Genomic DNA, 21,448 nt, shown 5'->3' on the forward strand with positions numbered 1-21,448 from the left:
TATAGTATATATATATATAGTATATAATAGTATATATATAGTATATAGTATATATAGCAATATATATATTGCTGTACTATATTATAGTATAGCAAATAGTATAGCATAGTATATAGTATGCTATATATAGTATAGTCTAGCAAAACATAAATCCCACATTACTCAGATGAGAGTAAAAAATACCTAAGACATATGAAAGTAATTTTATTAGTAATTACTTATCAATAATTTAGAAGTCACAACTTACATTTGTTGAATAACTTGCTCACCTTATCAGAATAATTTTCTATGGAGAATAAAGTACTGGCGAGAGTGTAATACAGACATGAGAAACAATTCTAAACTTTAATAAATTCTGACCCAGTTTCATTTTCATGAACCTACAGAGTACCTACAAAGAGTTAACAGAAATTCTGTAGAGCAGCCACTCTGCATCACATGTTTTTAATTTTAGGGATATCCATAACCATTAAGGTCAATTTCAAATTATGGCAAAAGAGAGTCCAAATGCATGATTGCTAGACTGAACTGTAATGATCACATTTTGAAGACTTGCTTTGTTATTGTTATGCTTTAAAACAACTGTTTAAATATTCCAGGGATTCTTTCTTTTGCAATTTGAATAAAGATCATCATATGATTTAGAAACAAAGGCAAATTAATAATATTTCCATTTTCTCTGATAAGTGGTGTGAGCATAAAACACAAAGCATACAGATACATTATACTTTCATAAGGAACTTTTTATAGGTATGAAACTCTATCCAGATGTCTAACCCAACAAAATTGATGTGATAATAGGCTTTCCTCTGTATATTTTTGAAATTACATTTTGCAAGGTATTTTTCTATCCAACACAACCCAGTTTTAAAAAATAAAATACCTATGGAAGAAACAAATGAACAAAGGAAAAGTAAAAAAGACAGTCAGGGTCTACAAATGAATGGTTATGAATGACATGAATGACTATGGAGTATGAAGACAAGAGTGGCTCCAGGAATGACTGTCAAATTGAAGGCTGAGGAAAACATTGGGCCCTTTAAAGAATAAAATAGTTCAAGGCAAAAAGAGAAAATGGTTCAGAATTATCTACAAGTTTAAGACGGATGTGGGAATTATAATCATATAAGGGCATCATTATCCCCCTTAACTAGCCTTATTTTAGATGTCATTTTTCTCCTCACAGCACTAAGGATATAGTATATTCTCAACAAATGTTGACCAAATTGGATTTAATTAAAAACAGGCATTTTTACAAATGTCAATAGGAATGAAATCTTCAAGTGGAAAAGTAAGTTTGCAATTTGCAAAAGATTTAAATCTATGGGTCGTTATTGTTTGGCTTTCTCTTATCACAAACTTGGCTTTTATTTCACTGAAAGGGTGTGAGGCTGAAGAAGATTCACAAAGGGAACTTGGACAAGATAACTTTTCAATACTTAAAAATGCTTGATATGTCATTTATCTACCCAAGTTTCATTTCAGTAGAAATACTAGTATTAAAATCATAAACTGCTCTAGATCAATATTGTTCACCTCCAAGTTTAAAAGTAAACCAAGTCACTAAATTATTACTTAAAATTTAAATCTTATTATGATTTATTAAATAGTGTTCATATCAGACCAGTCGCTCAGTCGTGTCCGACTCTTTGCAACCCCATGAATCGCAGCACGCCAGGCCTCCCTGTCCATCACCAACTCCCGGAGTTCACTCAGACTCACATCCATCGAGTCAGTGATGCCATCCAGCCATCTCATCCTCTGTTGTCCCCTTCTCCTCCTGCCCCCAATCCCTCCCAGCATCAGAGTCTTTTCCAATGAGTCAACTCTTTGCATGAGGTAGCCAAAGTACTGGAGTTGCAGCTTCAGCATCATTTCCTCCAAAGAAATCCCAGGGCTGATCTCCTTCAGAATGGACTGGTTGGATCTCCTTGCAGTCCAAGGATTCTCAAGCGTCTTCTCCAACACCACAGTTGAAAAGCATCAATTCTCAGCACTCAGCCTTCTTCATAGTCCAACTCTCACATCCACACATGACCATAGGAAAAACCATAGCCTTGACTAGACGAACCTTTGTTAGCAAAGTAATGTCTCTGCTTTTGAATATGCTATCTAGGTTGGCCATAACCTTCCTTCCAAGGAGTAAGCATCTTTTAATTTCATGGCTGCAGTCACCATCTGCAGTGATATTGGAGCCCCCAAAAATAAAGTCTGACACTGTTTCCACTGTTTCCCCATCTATTTCCCATGAAGTGGTGGGACCGGATGCCATGATCTTCGTTTTCTGAATGTTGAGCTTTAAGCCAACTTTTTCACTCTCCACTTTCACTTTCATCAAGAGGCTTTTGAGTTCCTCTTCACTTTCTGCCATAAGGGTGGTGTCATCTGCATATCTGAGGTTATTGATATTTCTCCCGGCAATCTTGATTCCAGCTTGTGTTTCTTCCAGCCCAGCATTTCTCATGATGTACTCTGCATATAAGTTAAATAGGCAGGGTGACAATATACAGCCTTGACGTACTCCTTTTCCTATTTGGAACCAGTCTGTTGTTCCATGTCCAGTTCTAACTGTTGCTTCCTGACCTGCATACAGATTTCTCAAGAGGCAGATCAGGTGGTCTGGTATTCCCATCTCTTTCAGAATTTTCCACAGTTTATTGTGATCCACACAGTCAAAGGCTTTGGCATAGTCAATAAAGCAGAAATAGATGTTTTTCTGGAACTCTCTGGCTTTTTCCATGATCCAGCGGATGTTGGCAATTTGATCTCTGGTTCCTCTGCCTTTTCTAAAACCAGCTTGGACATCTGGAAGTTCACGGTTCACACATTGCTGAAGCCTGGCTTGGAGAATTTTGAGCATTACTTTACTAGCGTGTGAGATGAGTGCAATTGTGTGGTAGTTTGAGCATTCTTTGACATTGCCTTTCTCTGGGATTGGAATGAAAACGGACCTTTTCCAGTCCTATGGCCACTGCTGAGTTTTCCAAATTTGCTGGCATATTGAGTGCAGCACTTTCACAGCATCATCTTTCAGGATTTGGAATAGCTCAACTAGAATTCCATCACCTCCACTAGCTTTGTTCTTGGTGATGCTTTCTAAGGCCCACTTGACTTCACATTCCAGGATATCTGGCTCTAGGTCAGTGATCACACCATCGTGATTATCTGGGTCATGAATATCTTTTTTGTACAGTTCTTCTGTGTATTCTTGCCATCTCTTCTTAATATCTTCTGCTTCTGTTAGGTCCATACCATTTCTGTCCTTTATCGAGCTTGTCTTTGCATGAAATATTCCTTTGGTATCTCTGATTTTCTTGAAGAGATCTCTAGTCTTTCCCATTCTGTTGTTTTCCTCTATTTCTTTGCATTGATCTCTGAAGAAGGCTTTCTTATTTCTTCTTGCTATTCTTTGGAACTCTGCATTCAGATGTTTATATCTTTCCTTTACTCCTTTGCTTTTTGCTTCTCTTCTTTTCACAGCTGTTCGTATCGCCTATCTTGTTAAGATCCTTTCCAAAATACTATCTTTAATGAACCAATAAGTCTGCATACATGCTCTTCTCTCTTTAGGTAAATTTTGAACGTATATAGCCAGAAGGGTTGTGAATTCATCATGTAAGAAGTTACTACTTATAGGATGCAGTGTATATGACAATTTCAAGGAAGACCATGCGCTACTACATGTATCTGTGGGAACAGATAACAGGGCTTTGTGATACAAATTCCACTTTTGGCTATTAACTTGTTAAATATAATTTTAATACTAAAGTTAAAATATTAAGCTTTAAGAGTCATGATTTTAGTTTGAGTCATTTTGTCTAAGCTTCAGTATAATTCCATGGTTGAATTTATTCCAAATGATACAATGTAGCACAGAACTATGCCCTAAATATGCTAGGGAATTAAATAGATATCTTGACTGTTATGTTTACTTTGTAAATTAAAAAAAAAAAAAAACTTTTGTGCAAATTAGCAGAATGTATGTCAAAAGAGCTAACAATAGGGCTGTATAACTAAGAGTAGCATCCTAGACTTTTCTTTTATAGAAGATTCATGGGGCATTAGAAATTCAAAATATTTAATTTGTGATTCATTCTACAGGAGACTGAAAGCAACTTTAGAGTCCTAACTAAATTTTAGAAGTAGCTTATATCTTTAAATGATCATGCTTTCTCATAAAAAACTAATTAATGTATTATTAGAAATTTAAAATATTCATATCCAGAGCTTATTTAAATATATATGCCAAATTTAAATTACTTTATGACATGAATATTATTATTTTATTAAAATATAAATTATACAAAACACTTCAGAGTAAAACCCTGTTCCACATACTCTTTCCACTTAAAAAATATGTATTCATAGAAAATTAATTCAGGTAATTCTGCATGATAAATTATTAACTGATTTTTAAATTAAAATTTAAAATTAACCACCATATTCAAGATATTTGAGGTTATAATCACTAAGATACTCCTTTTTCTACATTATTACTTTACTTCACATTAACAGAACATTGTAACTCCCAAGTGGCTTTCATACCTGTACCCCATTTGCAGATAAACACTGAGTTTATTCCTTATTATTATTTCTATTGCCGAGTCCATAACCTGGCAAATTATTCAGAAAATAATTATTGGATTCACATAAAAGAAAAAAATGTGAAAACAACAAGCAATTCTTCAGCATAATATCTTATGAGAAGGCAATTATTGGGTTGGCCAAAAAGTTAGTTTGGATTTTCCTAAAACATCTTATGGAAAAACCCAAAAGAACTTTTTTGGCCTATCCCATACTTGAATTCCTGTTTTACAGAAGGGAAATGGGGATACTGAGAAGCTGACTGATCTAGCAAGTGTTTTAGTTTGAGGATGTAAATTGATTCCTTTCCAAGGTTCTATTGTCCAGAAAAAGATATCTAGTGATCTATTTGCATAAAAAACAAGGAGGAGTCTTGGAAGGAAGCTATCCCAGGAAAATGGAGAATACATTTCCATAAGTTGTGTACAAGAAAAATACTACCACCAACAACCATATAGCAATAGTGTATAAATCTTTATTATATACCAGGCACAAGAATAATTACGAATTTCTCTTCATTCATTATCTACTTGGCACAAAATTATTTCTAAAGTGTATCCCCATAGAATCTTCATTACAGTTCTGTCAGCTAAATCCCTACTGTACTTTGGGATGAAGTTAAAGAGATGTTTAGGACTAAAATCTGCCTTTCATTTCTTCCTCTACTAAAAGAATTTCTAGGATTTTCTCTCTCACTTTGGAGTTCAAATAGGTCTACTAGGCTGAAGTAATATATTTAGATAATAGTTGTGATCAAAATAACTTGAAGGAATAAAATACGACATAAAATCTTAACATTGTTGAGTTAAAAACCATTCTCCAATAGAAGATAAGGAAGAAAAGAAGTTTTGAAAATTACCATTAAATCTTACAAGTAAATATTACAAGAGATATTTTTGATGAAGTCTCCAGAAATGATCACGTTTTTAATTTAAGGTATAAATCTATAAATTCTTATTTTATTATAATATACTTTTATGACAGGAACTGAAGACTACACACTACACAAATAAATAAATATATATAGATGTAGAGATGCAGATTTTCAAAAATTTTGATTGCTATCCAAGAGCTTTAATACTATAATAATTAGAATATTTTTATTGTACTTGGTAACTTTATGACATTAGCCACCTCCAAAGTGGGCCTTCTCAATGGCATTAGTGGTAAAACAAAAAAACAGAAAAAACCCACCTGCCAATGCAAGAGACATGAGACAGGGTTTCAATCACTGGGTCAGGAAGATCCCCTGCAGGAGGGCATGCAACCCACTCCAGTATTCTTTGCCTGGGGAATCCCATGGACAGAGGAGCCTGGCAGGCTACAGTCTATGGGGTCACACAGAGTCACAACGAATGCAACTTAGTTCAACACAGCACAATGCGGCTGATAAAATGAGGAGCACTATTAGATGGAAGTTTGGTTCCATCTGTTGGTTCCAAGCACTATTAGATTAAATTTTGGTGGAAGACTCCAGGACCAAAAGTGTATTTTGTGGGAAGAAAAAACCCTTGTTTGATCTGTGTAGGGCAGAGAGTTTTACGGAGGTGAACTGGCACTCCTTTTCTTCAAAGTGGGAAACTCTCTCAGTTGGATTCCAGTTAGTTTTTATCTTCTTCAATATGAAACCTATGGTGCAGCCAAATGACAATGATGTTTTCTTTATATTTCAGTGCCAAAATAATGACATGGATATTTACAAACTAAGATTAATCAGCTAATTAAATGACACAAAGAAAGCTTATAATTTGGGAACAGCCACTACAGGTGATGTAACACTACAAAGTGATGGTCACAATAATTAAATCATTTGTGCTGTGTTCATCTTCAATGAAAGAATGCATAATCCTCTCTCCCAACTCATGTAACACTGCATGGAACACTTAAGCCGGCTACGGATTGGTGGTAACACTGAACTCCTAGAGTGAAGAATAATTAAACTTGAGTAAATCACTCTAAAAGCTTATAAAAGCAAACACCAAAGGCTTACAACTTAGGACTGTCAACTACAAAAAGGGGGAAGTTGCTGGGGTTGATTTAAGAGCTGCTGTTGTTCAGCTAGAAGACTTATGATGGAAATTTTATCTACTTTCTTAGTATTATTTTATCATGTAATTCTTTAATCATTTTCAATTAATGTAAGTGTGTGGTGCTCCTCAAAGCAAACTTACTCACATAGGTTAATGTCTTTTTTAATGTGCACTAAAAACCTAAAAGCTTGCCTAAGATACACCTTAAAATACCCAGAAAGGATGTTACTGGCACATCCAGAACTTTCTCAAAGTCTTCATGCTTTCTTCAGTATCTTCTGAGACATGTCCTTCCCCACCTAAAATCCTAAACAAATTTTAGGAAATGAAAGTACAGAGCAGGAGGGTGTGGGGTATTATATTCAGCTCAATCTGATCATTGACTAGAATATTCTTTGCTTGTTTTCAGTTTTGTAAGGATCATCTGTTAAGTAAATTGAGAGTATTTATTTTTAGTAGTGAAACTTGGTTGAGGGGAACTGGAAAATTAATCCATTTACATCTTAAAAATAATACCTTACATCTTAAAAGGTATTATTTCACAATTGCCAATTTCAATAAAAAGGAAAATGAAAATAAGAAAGCAAAAGATAGATTAAATTTTGCATTACATTAGTTACTAGCTGGAGAGTGTGATGAACAGATGCTGAAGGATCTCCTCAGTGGTGAAGTAGATGCAGCTGAAATGGTACTTCACTCTTCACTGTAACTTACTCAAGTAGCTTTCAGGTTGGAGAAGGCAATGGCACCCCACTCCAGTACTCTTGCCTGGAAAATCCCATGGACAGAGGAGCCTGGTAGGCTGCAGTCCATGGGGTCACTGAGGGTCGGACATGACTGAACGACTTCACTTTCACTTTTCACTTTCATGCATTGGAGAAGGAAATGGCAACTCACTCCAGTGTTCTTGCCTGGAGAATCCCAGGGATGGGGGAGCCTCGTGGGTTGCCTTCTATGGGGTTGCACAGAGTCGGACACGACTGAAGCGACTTAGCAGCAGCAGCAGCAGCAGCTTTCAGGTTAGTGTCAGAGCTTCAAGGTGAATGGCACATGGAGGCGTGACTATCATCGATACTCACTGTGTTTTAGAAATCAAAAGATTAACTCAGAAAGGCAAATCATCAATCATAAACATTTTGTATAGGTCAGTTGAGCCTTGGTTTGGGATCATGTCCTTATGTCTTCCTGAATTACAATGCTCAACAACCTAATATAACATTAAAACATCTCACAGCAAAAGAGAGTTTTGTAACTCTAACAAATTTAGTATACCATGAAATTATGCCATTGCCTTAGAGGCAAAATTGGCTGTAGTCAATTAGGTGTTAAATAGCATTTTCTATCATCTGATGACTGGATTAAGTGTTACACAAGAAAGAAGGACTTTGGATGAAAATCTGCCATATACCTATTACAATGTGTCCACACCCTCACATTCCAAAGACCCTACAGAAAGCAAAGAAAATATAGCTATTGGAAAGGTGACAGAAATTAAAATTAAAAATACATTAAACCAGCTTCCAAAACTCTGAAATCTTTTTGGATCTATTTTTTTAAGTGTAATGTCACATTTTTCATGAGTAAAAGTAAAAACAAAACATAATAAAAATCTGTACATTGCATGCCATGAAGAGAACTATCACAATAAAAACAAATGGTGATACTTCTGAACCTCAAAATATTGTGTATTCAAACATTAATGGGCAAACATTTAAAGAATATAAAATCCATTCCACCTTGGTGATGCAGAAGCACAGATCCCTTTCCCTCTCTCTGTTCCTCCCTGCTAGAAGCAAAGTGATGAAGGTTTAATAATAAAGATAAATAAATACACCCACCTAAAACTATTTTCTTTAGCAATAGCCTTTATTGCCTTATCCAACTTCCTTCCTCCACATAGAGTCCATTTTTGTTAAACAGAAATTTTGATGAAACATAAACTGCAATATTAGAGATCCAAAACACATTTTTAAATGACATTTGATGCTTCCTGGAGAAGTGATAATTGATGATTCCTGAGTGGGGCAAGGATGCTAAAAGCATATGACTTAACTGAGTATATAATGTAAGGGGAGAGCAAATCAGAAAGACTGAGGACCAGAGAAATGACTTTAGACTGGGAGTGAGAGAAAGAAAGGAGGCATGAGGTGGTTGGTGAACTTGGGACAAATATCCATGATCCTGAGAGAGCCTATTAAGTTTTGATATTGACACTATTTCCAATAACCAACCTAGATGTTCATTGACAGATGAATGGATAAAGAAGCTGTGGTACATATACACAATGGAATATTACTTAGCCATAAAAAGAAATGAATTTGAGTCAGTTCTAGTGATGTGGATGAACCTATGCCTGTTATACAGAGTGAAGTAAGTCAGAAAGAGAAAAACAAATATTGTATATTAACAAATATATATGGAATCTAGAGAAATGATACTGATGAACCTATTTGTGGGGCAGCAATTAAAAGACGCTTACTCCTTGGAAGGAAAGTTATGATAGCATATTCAAAAGCAGAGACATTACTTTGCCAACAAAGGTCCATCTAGTCAAGGCTATGGTTTTTCCAGTAGTCAAGTATGGATGTGAGAGTTGGACTGTGAAGAAAGCTGAGAGCCAAAGAATTGATGCTTTTGAACTGTGGTGTTGGGGAAGACTCTTGAGAGTCCCTTGGACTGCAAAGAGATCCAACCAGTCCATTCTAAAGGAGATCAGTCCTGGGTGTTCTTTGGAAGCAATGATGCTGAAGCTGAAACTCCAGTACTTTGGCCACCTCATGCGAAGAGTTGACTCATTGGAAAAGACTCTAATGCTGGGAGGGATTGGGGGCAGGAGGAGAAGGGGACAACAAAGGATGAGATGGCTGGATGGCATCACCGACTCGTTGGACATGAGTTTGAGTGAACTCCGGGAGTTGGTGATGGACAGGAAAGCCTGGCCTGCTGCAATTCACGGGGTCGCAAAGAGTCAGACATGACTGAGCGACTGAACAGAACTGAACTGAACTGAATAGAGATGCAGACATAGAGAACAACCGTGTGGACACAGCAGGGGAAGGAGAGGGAGGGACGAATTGGGAGAGTAGCATGGAAACATATATATTACCATAGGTAAAATAGATAACCAGTGGGAATTTGCTGTGTCAGACAATAGGAGCTCAACTCAGTGCTCTGTGACAACCTAGACAGGTGGAAGGGAGGTTCAAGAGGGAGAGAACATATATATATATATATATATATATACCTATGGCTAACTCATACTGTTGTATGGCAGAAACAAACACAATGTAAAACAATTATCCAGTTAAAAACAAAAAAAATTGCTCTTGCAACTCTTGCTATTGCATTAAAGTATCATCATTTGCTAATGCATCATAGTGTTAAATCTGTTATTAGGGTGCTGAGTAGAGTCCCTTGTGGTGTAAGGAGACCCTAAGCAAGAATGATACCCCATTTTGTTACTTAAACATCTAGATGATGCTTCCCTGTTCCTTCTCTTCCCTGACAGAAAGTGGTCTTTCTCTCTTCCTCCTCTTTCTGTCAAAGCTGCTCTAAAAAATAGACCTGATATTGATCTGCTAAAATAAATTACATATTAAACATAGTGTGTTCCTTTGAGGTAGAATCATCTAAAATTGTTACCTGAATCATGAAATAAGAGGTAATTCTACCCAGGTAACATGATTCTAGGTATCAGTGAGACAAGCAACTCTTTGGATAGAATCAACCATTTAGGATTAGAGATTAGCAAACTATTCTAAATCTATTCCATTTATTAGAAAATTATTTTTGACGGCTTTTTTATTCAGCTTATACTAACTCATTATAATCTATCAACAGCTTGATGATGAGGGGTTGAACAGTTGACACTGTTTGGGGAGAAGGGTTTGAACTTCCATCGTGTTCCAGGATCTGAGAATTCTGTGTGTTATTTATCAGAACCAACCCCAAGAGGCAATCCCCATTAGTGGGGGTAGATTTTCAGTAGAATCACCAGTTCCCCCGAAACCTTCTAACACACTTCAAGCCCATAATATGCCCTCCCCAACAAGGCAAGTTATGTTGGAATTTTGAAATTCAAATCCCCAACTCACCCTCAACCACATACCTCAGTGGCTCAAGTCTATGTGGTCCTGACTATTTTGAAAGGAAAGTCTAGTTTCTTATCTCCCCTTGGGAAATTCTTATCTTTTAGAAGAGAAAACAACAACTAGCAATTCTTTTCGAGACAGATGACTATTTCCTAAATGAATCATTAAGAGTTCACTGCAAAAAACCTTAGGTTTGCATTACTTTTCTGTCTGATTTTGAAATAGAAAGAAGGTAAAAGTATATTTAATTTTCATAATCCAAATGTTCATGTTCCAAATATGCCCAAGAAAATGGAACTTTTAACCATTAGAGCACCATCAAGAATTCTTCCAATTTTTATCTGTAAATTAATTAAATCCAAAAGAAACTTCTAATTATATTTTGATAAAGTAAAATCTTATTACTAAAAGTGTATCAACAGGGTGAAACAAACGGCAGAAATGACATTCGGAATAGAATGACTTTTAGTTAAACAAATGACAAAAGGATTTACAAACACCACTTAAGGTCATTATTTATTTTTGAAAGATTCAAGTAAATTATTTAGATCATCCATCATAGGTTTTTGAAAACCGTTAATCTTGGTTTTTCAGATCTTTAATTGTCTCCATTATGAGAACACCTAGGCTCACCTGCATACCTAATTTTTGTGAGGATGGTAATTGTTATTAAATTTTTACTAAAAACCAGACATCAGAAATAGTCAACTAAATAAAATGATCATTACTTAAATTTCTGAAACTCTGTAGAGCTTCTTGAGAAAAATAAATCAAAATTGGACCTGGATCAAAGACTGGTGAATAAAATGAAAGCCCTAATGGAGTTCTGAGATCACAAAGAACTAGAGAAAACCCTTCGAATTGTATAACTTAGAATAATCCACCAGAAGTTATACACTGAGCTTACATAAATTTTGAAGGAGTCTGGCTATAAAAGATACAATGTAATGTGAAATGTTTTTTGAAAAATCACTAATTATATGGATTGATTTTGTAAATATTCTAATATTTTAGACTAGTAGTTAATTTTAACAGCTACTATTCCTCATGTTTTGAAAGTGAAAGTGCTAGTTGGTTAGTCATGTTTGACTCTATGCAACCCCATAGACTGTAGCCTGCCAGGCTCCTCTGTCTATGGAATTCTCCAGGCAAGAATACTGGAGTGGGTTGCCATTCCCTTCTCTAGGGGATCCTTTCAACACAGGGATAGAACTCAGGTCTCCCATATTGCAGACGGACTTTCTAACATCTCTATTTTAGGAGATACCCATTAATTAATAAGAATTACATATTGCATCATGTCTTTAAAGTAGCCCTTGAAAAAATAATGTGTGCTATTAACTCACCAAATTCCTGTTAATTTTTGTTGAGACTCTTGAAACAACCCTATCATTTATGTGCACTTATGATAGCTGAGTTAATATAGAGACATATGTTGTGATAACTCATGTCATATATTTAACTAGCTAAAATTACCTAGGATTTCTTTTATTCCCAAGACACATGTATATTGTAGATTATAATTGTACATTAAAGCATCTTGTCATTCAGTTTTATTATGACTCCTTCAATTAACACTGTGCTATGTATATCTTTTATAATTCCTATTTCTAACATTTGAGATAGTTTTACATTGAACAAATTGTAATAATCATTGCCAAAAGACAGCTACAGTAATAAATTCTTCTTGATTGTCTTCTTTAGAACCATGGAGCATCAGGGATAATTCAAGACAATCCTAATAAGGGTGAATTTTTGCCTCTTAGCTTAACATATTTGATATTCTTGGATTTTTTTCCGAGTGTGTAGCATTTTCTTTTCTAATTGGGGAAAAACATATTTGTAGCACTATTTGAAAATTATATTGGATTTATTTAGCTTTTATATTCAGAAGGATATTATTTTATATTTATTTTAATTGATTAATGATTGGTTTACAGTATTGGTTTGATTTGTCATACATCAACATGAATTAACCATAGGTGTGCATTTGTCTCCTCCCTCTTGAATCTCCCTGTGAACTAGAATTTAGCCTCAATTCATTGACAGATTATGCTGAAAAATCATGTAATTACATGATTTCAGTCTGAGTTTTCTCTTAATGGCTTAAGTATCTATACTGAAACAAAGAATACATATATACACACATATGGATGTATGTATATAGATATAAAGAGAGAATTAATTTCTCATAGACTTTGAAAATTATGTCCAAATATTTCCATCACAGAAAATGTTGACACCTTTATACACTAAAATTAAACTGACTTAATATTTACTTCAGAAGCTCAAGAATAAAAATACATCATGTATATAAATTTCATGGCTTTTTAAAATACACTTATGCTAAACACATGATACAGAATCAGTTTCCATTTCATTAGAAACTCAGTGTTTTCAAGGACACTGCGTTGAAACATAAGGTTGATTATGTCAAATATATATTCAAATCAAATGAAAGCTTTCTTTTAACAGAAACTGACAACACCAAATGTCTGTGATTTGCATTCTATGTTTATTTTAATTACTTTAAATGAGATTATCAAAAAACACTTCACAAGATCAAAACTTAAAAGTTCAAAATCAGAGAGGCTGGTGCAGTCCACCTACTGTCATTCTGAAACCAAGAAACATTAAACGTCTTCCACAAGGTCACACAGAAAGAATGGAGATGCTGAGAACAAAAACTAAGTTTTCTGGTTTATAATCAGTTGGGTTTTTTTTTCCACATAAATTATCATATTAACCCACACATTTTTCCTGATGAGACAACTAATAATAAGCACTGTGGTGCAAATGTAGTGCACATCATAGCATCGAAACTGAAGTTAATCAGCACACTGTGGTGAGGGGTTTCAGAGGGTAGAGAAAATCTGAGTGTTCTCTGGAATCCAAAGGCAAGAGAGATTTAACTTTGAGATAAAGAAAACAGAGAAGATTCATGCTCAAATGTTTGCTTTTTTAAAAGGAAAAGAATTAGGTCTGGCTCTAGGCAATATTTTAAAGTATAATTCACCACTTAAGATCATTTCTTATCTCACATAATTTGTTCTCATATTCTGTGATCTCTCTTATCAACACTTCTGCCACCATCTTCTTTTAATGTCTCCTTGCCCCTCTTTATTAAACCTCCCATTTTTCAGAGTGGGAATTTTTTTTTCATAAAAAATCAACATTTATTTCATAAAAGGTCAACATAGTTATGATACGACTAGTATCACTAGTTATAGTGATACCAGCTTCTCCTAAAACTTTTGGGACTTTTTTGTCCCAGTGAATCTCTATATGATGGTTTCTAAAACAGTACTGGAGACAAAGAATAGGACATAATTCCTTTACTCAAATCATAATACCTGGTGTTATATAAAATGGATCCAAGGCAAATAGAAAAATATGAAGAGTTGATAAGTCCCCTTCCCAAAGATAAACATATTGGTTACAAATATTTAAAGAACTAATTATAATATGTGATTGCCATGAAGAATAAACTTCTAAGTATATTACCCTTTTTCTCATTCATTCATTTAGAAAATGTTTATGTAGTACTCAAAATGGCAGGAACTCTGCTAAATGCTCACATAGACATCTGAGAGGAAGACTGAGATACTAACTTAAAGGATTAACATTAAATCAAAATAATTATATATTTTAAATACAAAATTAAACTGTGTTCATATATGTATCTAGTGTCTATTGATTTTTCTTCTCTGATGTCCTGTGGTCATATTTATACGAATAAAAATATAAACCATATTTCACATATTGTCTCTGTCACAGCTTTAAGGACTTTTAATTTTTCAAATATTCTCCAAAAATAATTGATTAAAATTTTTGTGTTGAAACTCATTAGGAAAATATTTGATTCAAGTGTGTGGGTGGGGAGAATCTTTAGTCACCTGAGGCCCTGCTCTTTAAAGTGTGGTTTTTCAACCAGTAACAACAACATCATCTGGGAACTTATTAGAAATTCAGAAATCCATCCTAGACTTAGTGAATCAGAAACCAGATTTTACCCAAATTCCCCAGGTGACTAGTATCACATTCAAGCTGGAGAAGCACTCACTGATCTAAGACCAGATCTGGAATGGCCATGACTAGTTTTATCCCATATTTGCAAATGTTTCCATGCAAGGTGCAAAACACATAAAATCAAGATTTATACTTTATTTATAACTTTATGAAAAAGTTATACTTTATTTTAATGTTAATAAAAATGTACCCTGAATTTCTACTAATTCAATACAGTATATCCACAAATACTAAGATGGCATTTCAAGGGACATGCAGGATATTCTGGGAATTTAGAATTTATGACAGCCATCCATTTATGACTCAACACATTCATAAGTTTCCACATTTATCTTTGAATTCAAGACAACTGACCAGCCATTAAATTTACCACTTGTAGTTTTCAATTTCAGAAGTAAACCCTGATCTAGCCTAGATATATTCCTCAGAATTTCCTTACAAATATACCTTATCATTTTTTCTTTATTTCTTATTTCAATGAATGTCAATGTATCATTTCTACACCTACTCCTATGTTTTTGGTATAATTTTGTTTTTTAATCATCATGAACTCAAAGAAGAAAGAAAATTTTGGTAATGTTCTTCCCATTCATCTGCTCTGTAAGATCTGAGTTTAAATATATAGATTCCTATATGCACTTCCCCAGATCACTTTTTGCCCCACCTAAACTACTGAATATGACTTTTCAGGGAAAGACCTTTCTTTAATTCCCCCAACCTTCTATCCTCTTTCCATGTTTATCTTTTACTTTCTCGCTGACCAGGAAAAAAATGTAATAATATTGCTCATCTCTTCTGGCCACACTTAAGCCAGCAGTCATTTATCCATGTAGGAAGAGGATGTAGTCACAGCATTAACACAATAAATGATCTTAATGAAGAACATTCAAACCAGCATGTAATTCTGTCATTTCTGCTTTTCTTAGACAGCATCCTTCTCCATCTGTTCTGAGTTTAGAGACAAAATGTGCTCTAGATAAATTTAGAATCTGTGGGAATGGATGTGTAGGAGTTCAAAGACTGGCCTCCTGGATGGGTTGTCAGAAACTAGGAAATATGAAAAGCTCCTTCTTTTACACACCATAAAGGAAAACAAAGCAGAATCAAAAACTCCCATCTCTGGGAACCCCATATGTGGCATCACAGAGTATATCACTCCAGAAGTCCCTCTTCTTATCTTCTCTGAATCAAAGAGTGAGCCCGCAAATTTTACATCTTATTTTACTTCTTCTCAAGAGCTTAGATCTCTCATTTCCCGTAAAACATAGCTGGGGAAACAGTTGCACTTTCCAAAGCACTCTTTCCATCACATTACAACTCTTAATTGCTATTCCCAAAGACACAGACTTTTTTTCAAATTAATGATTTTGCTATAAGTCTCTACAGGGAAATAATAAACTCCAAATAAAAAAACATAAGAATGCTGCACATTTTTTGTGGTTCCTGGTCTATAATTTCCTATTGTTGTTGTTGCTATTGTTGTTCAGTTGCTAAGTCATGTCTGACTCTTTGAAAACCCATGACTGCAACACATCAGGCTTCCCTGTCCTTCATTATCTTCCAGAGTTTGCTCAAATTCATGTCCATTGAGTTGATGATGCCATCTATCTCATCCTCTGCCACCCTTTTCTTCTTTTGCCTTCAATCTTTCCTAGCATCAGGTTCTTTTCCAATGAGTCACCTCTTTGCAGCAGTTGGCCAAAGTACTGGAACTTCAGCTTCAGCATTAGCCCTTCCAATGAATATTCATGGTTGATTTCTTATAGGATTGACTGGTTGGATCTCCTTGCAGTCCAAGGAGCTCTCAAGAGTCTTCTCCAACACCACAGTTCAAAAGCATCAATTCTTCAGCACTCAGCCTTCCTTATGATCCAATTCTCACATCTGTACATGACTACTGGAAAAACCATGGCTTTGATTATATGGACCTTTGTCAGCAAAGTGATATCTTTGCTTTTTAATGCAGTCTCTAGGTTTATCATAGCTTTCGTACCAAAGAGCAAGCATCTTTTAATTCCATAGCTGCAGTTACCCTTCACAGTGATTTTGGAGCCCAAGAAAAGAAAATCTGTCACTACTTCCACTTTTTTCCCCTTCTCTTTGCCATGAAGGATGGGACTGAATGCCATGATCTGAGTTGTTTAAAGGTTGAGTATAAATTTGGCTCAGATGGTAAAGCATCTGCCTACAATGCAGGAGACCCCGGTTCAATTCCGGGGTCGGGAAGATCTTCTGGAGAAGGCAATGGCAACCCACTCCAGTATTCTTGCCTATCCTCCCCCCTAAAAAAGGAGCTTAAATAAATATTGGGCTTCCCTGGTAGCTCAGTTAGTAAAGCATCTGTCTACAATGTGGGAGACCCAGGTTTGATCCCTGGGTCGGGAAGATTCCCTGGAGAAGGAAATGGCAACCCAAACCAGTATTCTTGCCTGGAAAATCCCATGGACTGAGGATCCTGGTAGGCTACAGTTCATGGGGTTGCAAAGAGTCAGACACGACTGAGCGACTTCACTTTCTTTCACTTTTCCTAAATAGAAAATAAAGTCCTGCAATATTTTACCCACCACTTTTATTCTCCTAATATAGATTGTTGATGAATGTTCCATTTCCTGGGGTGTTTACTCCATATTACATATATTATACATCCATAGTACTCTTTACCCATTCTAAGAATGCCATCGAAACAGGAAAACTATATTATTTCCAATAAATAATCATTTGTGTTCTCTATAAACTAATTAGATTGAGTTTGCTAATCTCTGTCTTCGCTGCTGTTTTTGTCTGCCTACCTATCATGTCCAAGATGCATGAAATATGCTAAATAAGGCAGTCATTAAAATTGCACCATGAGTTTTGAAGGATTTTTGTGGTAAATCCTCTTTGAATAAAGTTGAAAATATTAGGAAAATGCTAACAGATTAGAGTAAAAAATATAACCAATCTTTTTACATCATTAAGTCTTAAACAGTCAACAAAGCATATTTAGTATCCACCATAAACAAGACATCACACTGTGTAGTGCAGGGATTTCAAAACAAATAAGACCGGATTCTATAAAATATAATATGAAAAAAGAAATAAGGCACATATCAATTTTGATAGAAGGTGTCATTTGATAAAAGTACTAATAGGGTGTGACAAAAAAAAAAAAAAGACAAATGGAGGCCAAAGGCAGAGATCACTTCTAGCCAGATGGATTAAAAATGTCCCCAAAAGACACAGTGAAGTCTTGAAGGATGAGTAAAATTATGGCAGAGAAAAATAGAGAGAATATATTTTATGAGTGACAAGGCAATAAAACACTGGCTTGTTCAGGAAAAGAGGTTTTATAATTTGGTATATAGTGTTCATAGTATGTCTGGGTGATGATTACATTTCAAGTAAAGGGATCACCATGGGCTTGACTGTGTCCCTCTAAAATTCTGTGAACTCCAAACCCCAATACCTCAGAGTGTGACTATGTATTTTTGGAGATAGGACCTTAAAACAATAAGTTAAAACCAGCCCATTTAGGCTTGATTTTAAGATCTAACTCAACCTTGCTGTGCTGTGCTGTGCTTAGTCACGCAGTTGTGTCCGACACTTTTTGACCCCATGGACTGTAGCCTGCCAGTTTCCTCTGTACATGGAATCTTCCAGGCAAGAATACTGGAGTGGTTGCCACTTCCTACTCCAGGAGATCTTCCCTACCCAGGAACTGAACCCCCATCTCTCATGTCTTAATAAGTAAATGAAATACAAGCACACAGAAGAGACAGTAGGAGTGCATGAGCACAGAGAAAAGGCTGAGTGAGGAAGTAAGAAGAAGGCACCATCTTCAAGCCAAGGAAGGGGCCTCAGGAGAAAACAAATTTGCTGACACCTTATCTTGGACTTCCAGCCTCTAAAGCTGAAAGAAAATAAATTTCTGTTGTTTAAGCCACACGATCTGGGGGAATTTTGTTATGGCAGCCCTAGAAGACTAATGTAGGAATATAATAGAAAAATAAAAAATGATGCTTGTCTACCTTTGACTCACCTTTGAAAAGCATCACATATGTCTATACTTTCTTTTAAAGCATTTGCCATTACTGTATGTCTCAGCTGGTTATTACCATGAACACCCCCAACACTGGCTTCTTGTCCTATCTGTAATTCGCCACCCAATTTTCACCAAAAACAACACTCCAAATATTAAAACCATCTAAACCTAGCATCATTCCAACCTCATCAGATCTCCCATAAAAAGAGAAAAATAAATACCATATAGTAATACATACAAAAGAATCTGTCTGCAGTGTGGAAGACCTGGGTTTGATCCCTGGGTTGGGAAGATTACCCAGAGAAGGGAATAGCTATCTGCTCCAGTATTCTTGCTTGGAGAATTCCATGGACAGAGGAGCCTGACAAGCTACAGTCCATGGGTCGCAAAGAGTTAAACATGACTGAGCAACTTTCACTTTCACTTTCATGGAATCTAGGAGGATACTGTAGATGTGAGAGTTGGATGATAAATAAGGCAGAGCAAGAAGAACTGATGCTTCTGAACTGTGGTGTTGGAGAAGAGTCTTGAGAGTCCCTTGGAGTGAAAGAAGATCAAATCAGTCAATACTAAAGGAAATCAACCCTGAATGTGCATTGGTAGGACTGGTGCTGAAGCTGAAGTCCCAAGCCAACTCATTAGAAAAAACTCTGATGCTAGGAAAGAATGAAGGCAGGAGGAGAAGGGGACAACAGAGGATGAGATGGTTAACAGCACCAACTTAATAGACATGAGTTTGAGCAAGCTCCGGGAGTTGGTGATGGACAGGGAAGCCTGGTGTGCTGCAGTCCATGGGGTCACAAAGAGTCAGACACAACAACAAGAAAGATGGTACTGAAGAATCTGTCTACAGAGCAGCAATGGAGACACAGAAATAGAGAACAGACAAGGGTGGGGAAGAAGAGGGAGAGTGGGACATAAACTGAGAGAGTAGCATGGATGTATATACATTAATGTTTGTAAACAGATAGCCAGTGGGAATTTGCTGTATGACTCAGGAAACTCAAACTGGTGCTCTGTAATAATCTAGAGGGAATGGGCAGAAGGTGGGAGGGAGACTCAAGAGGGAGGGGATACATGTACACCTATGGTTAATTCATGTTGATGTATGATAGAAATCAAACCAATATTGTAAAACAATCATAAAAAAACCTTCTAGCTCAAGAAAAGCTCACAATTATTTATATATATTTCAAGGATGACTTAATGGGACATATACAAAAATAAGAATAGACAATATATTCATAGAATTATAACACAATGCTTAATTCTAGAAGGGAAGTATGAGGTCATAAGAATTCTTTATAATGTACTTGTTTGAAGGAGATTTATTAATAGCTTTGTTCTTGTTCTAGCTCCCCTACCTGCTATACCAGTTAAAGTTTCTAAAGAATGATCTGTACCTTCAGCATACCTGGGGATAAGTGAGCAGCAGGGTATTCGTCTATTAATACTATTCTTTTGTTGGCTTGAATTTATGTGCCATCTATTAAAAGCACATCATGCTAAAATACAAAGAGTAGAGCATCCATGACTTATACAATTTAGTTTAGCCTTGGTTTCCAGAAACTCATCTGCTAATTTAATGTCCTTCTAACCTTCTAGTAGCTCTAATTTGCAAAAGCAATAACTGTATCAGAATTGCTATGCTGGCAAGTATTCTTTATAAGAAATCTTTCTTTAATGGTGAGTGCATTCTTTCCGTATAAAAGACTCCAAGTCACTTACTTAAGCTAGACTGCTTGTTTTGGTTTCATATCCCATAGTAGCTTGGTATTCTACAAAGAGTGCATATTGCATAAATATGAAAAATATAAACTATAGCCAGAAAGTATCAGAGATGTTCATTATACCAGTATAAAAGCAAATGAAGAAGGAATAATTTAAAAAGGTCAAACATGGGTCATTGATGAGAATGTGTCAGGGGGATGTTTCAAGCATACTTATAAACTGATGAGACTTAAACTCCTTATGATTCTAATAAAGCAGCAAAGGAAATATTTCAAGCTGTTGGATAGCAAGATGAGTGATGTTTTAAATTAAATATCGATTCTGTCATATCATCTCTCATTCTTATATGTTATAGTATATAGAAAAGTTTAAACAGTAAATCTTTCTTTAATGTAGATATGCAAGACTGAAGACAAAGAACACTTGGAGCACTGAATTGATAAAAGAACATTTTTATACTTCATATTACTCAATTTTCTTTCTTTTTACTGTGCAATGATTTGGTGAAATCCACAAATTTTGCCTTTTATAGAGAAGAAACTGACAGATATATTTGGCTGCAGAAATGTTTCTGAACTAGTTCCAAAAGAGATATAGAAAAGAAAGATTTGGCTTATATATATATTTATCCTTACAGGAGTTTCAGAAACCAAATTTCTTGGCAAAGTTAAGTTTTGAAGTTAGAATTTTAAAATATCCCTCATGATGCATGAATCTTCTTTTTACTAACAATATAAATATCTACTGTATTTAAGTACAGAGTATTTACATTCTTACAGAAAAAAATAAAAAAGGTAAACACAAATTTTAAGCAATAAGGCTCATTAAATCATATTTTGGCAAATGCTATTATTGTCATCAACAAACGTTTTTCAAAGAGTCACTGTAAGTGAAGCTAAGTATAAGTTTCTGGGTATATGAAGGCATCAGATTTAATATTTTAGAATAAGACACATGAAGGA

This window comes from Bos javanicus, chromosome 1, assembly GCF_032452875.1.
Source record: "Bos javanicus breed banteng chromosome 1, ARS-OSU_banteng_1.0, whole genome shotgun sequence".
NCBI lineage: Eukaryota > Metazoa > Chordata > Mammalia > Artiodactyla > Bovidae > Bos > Bos javanicus.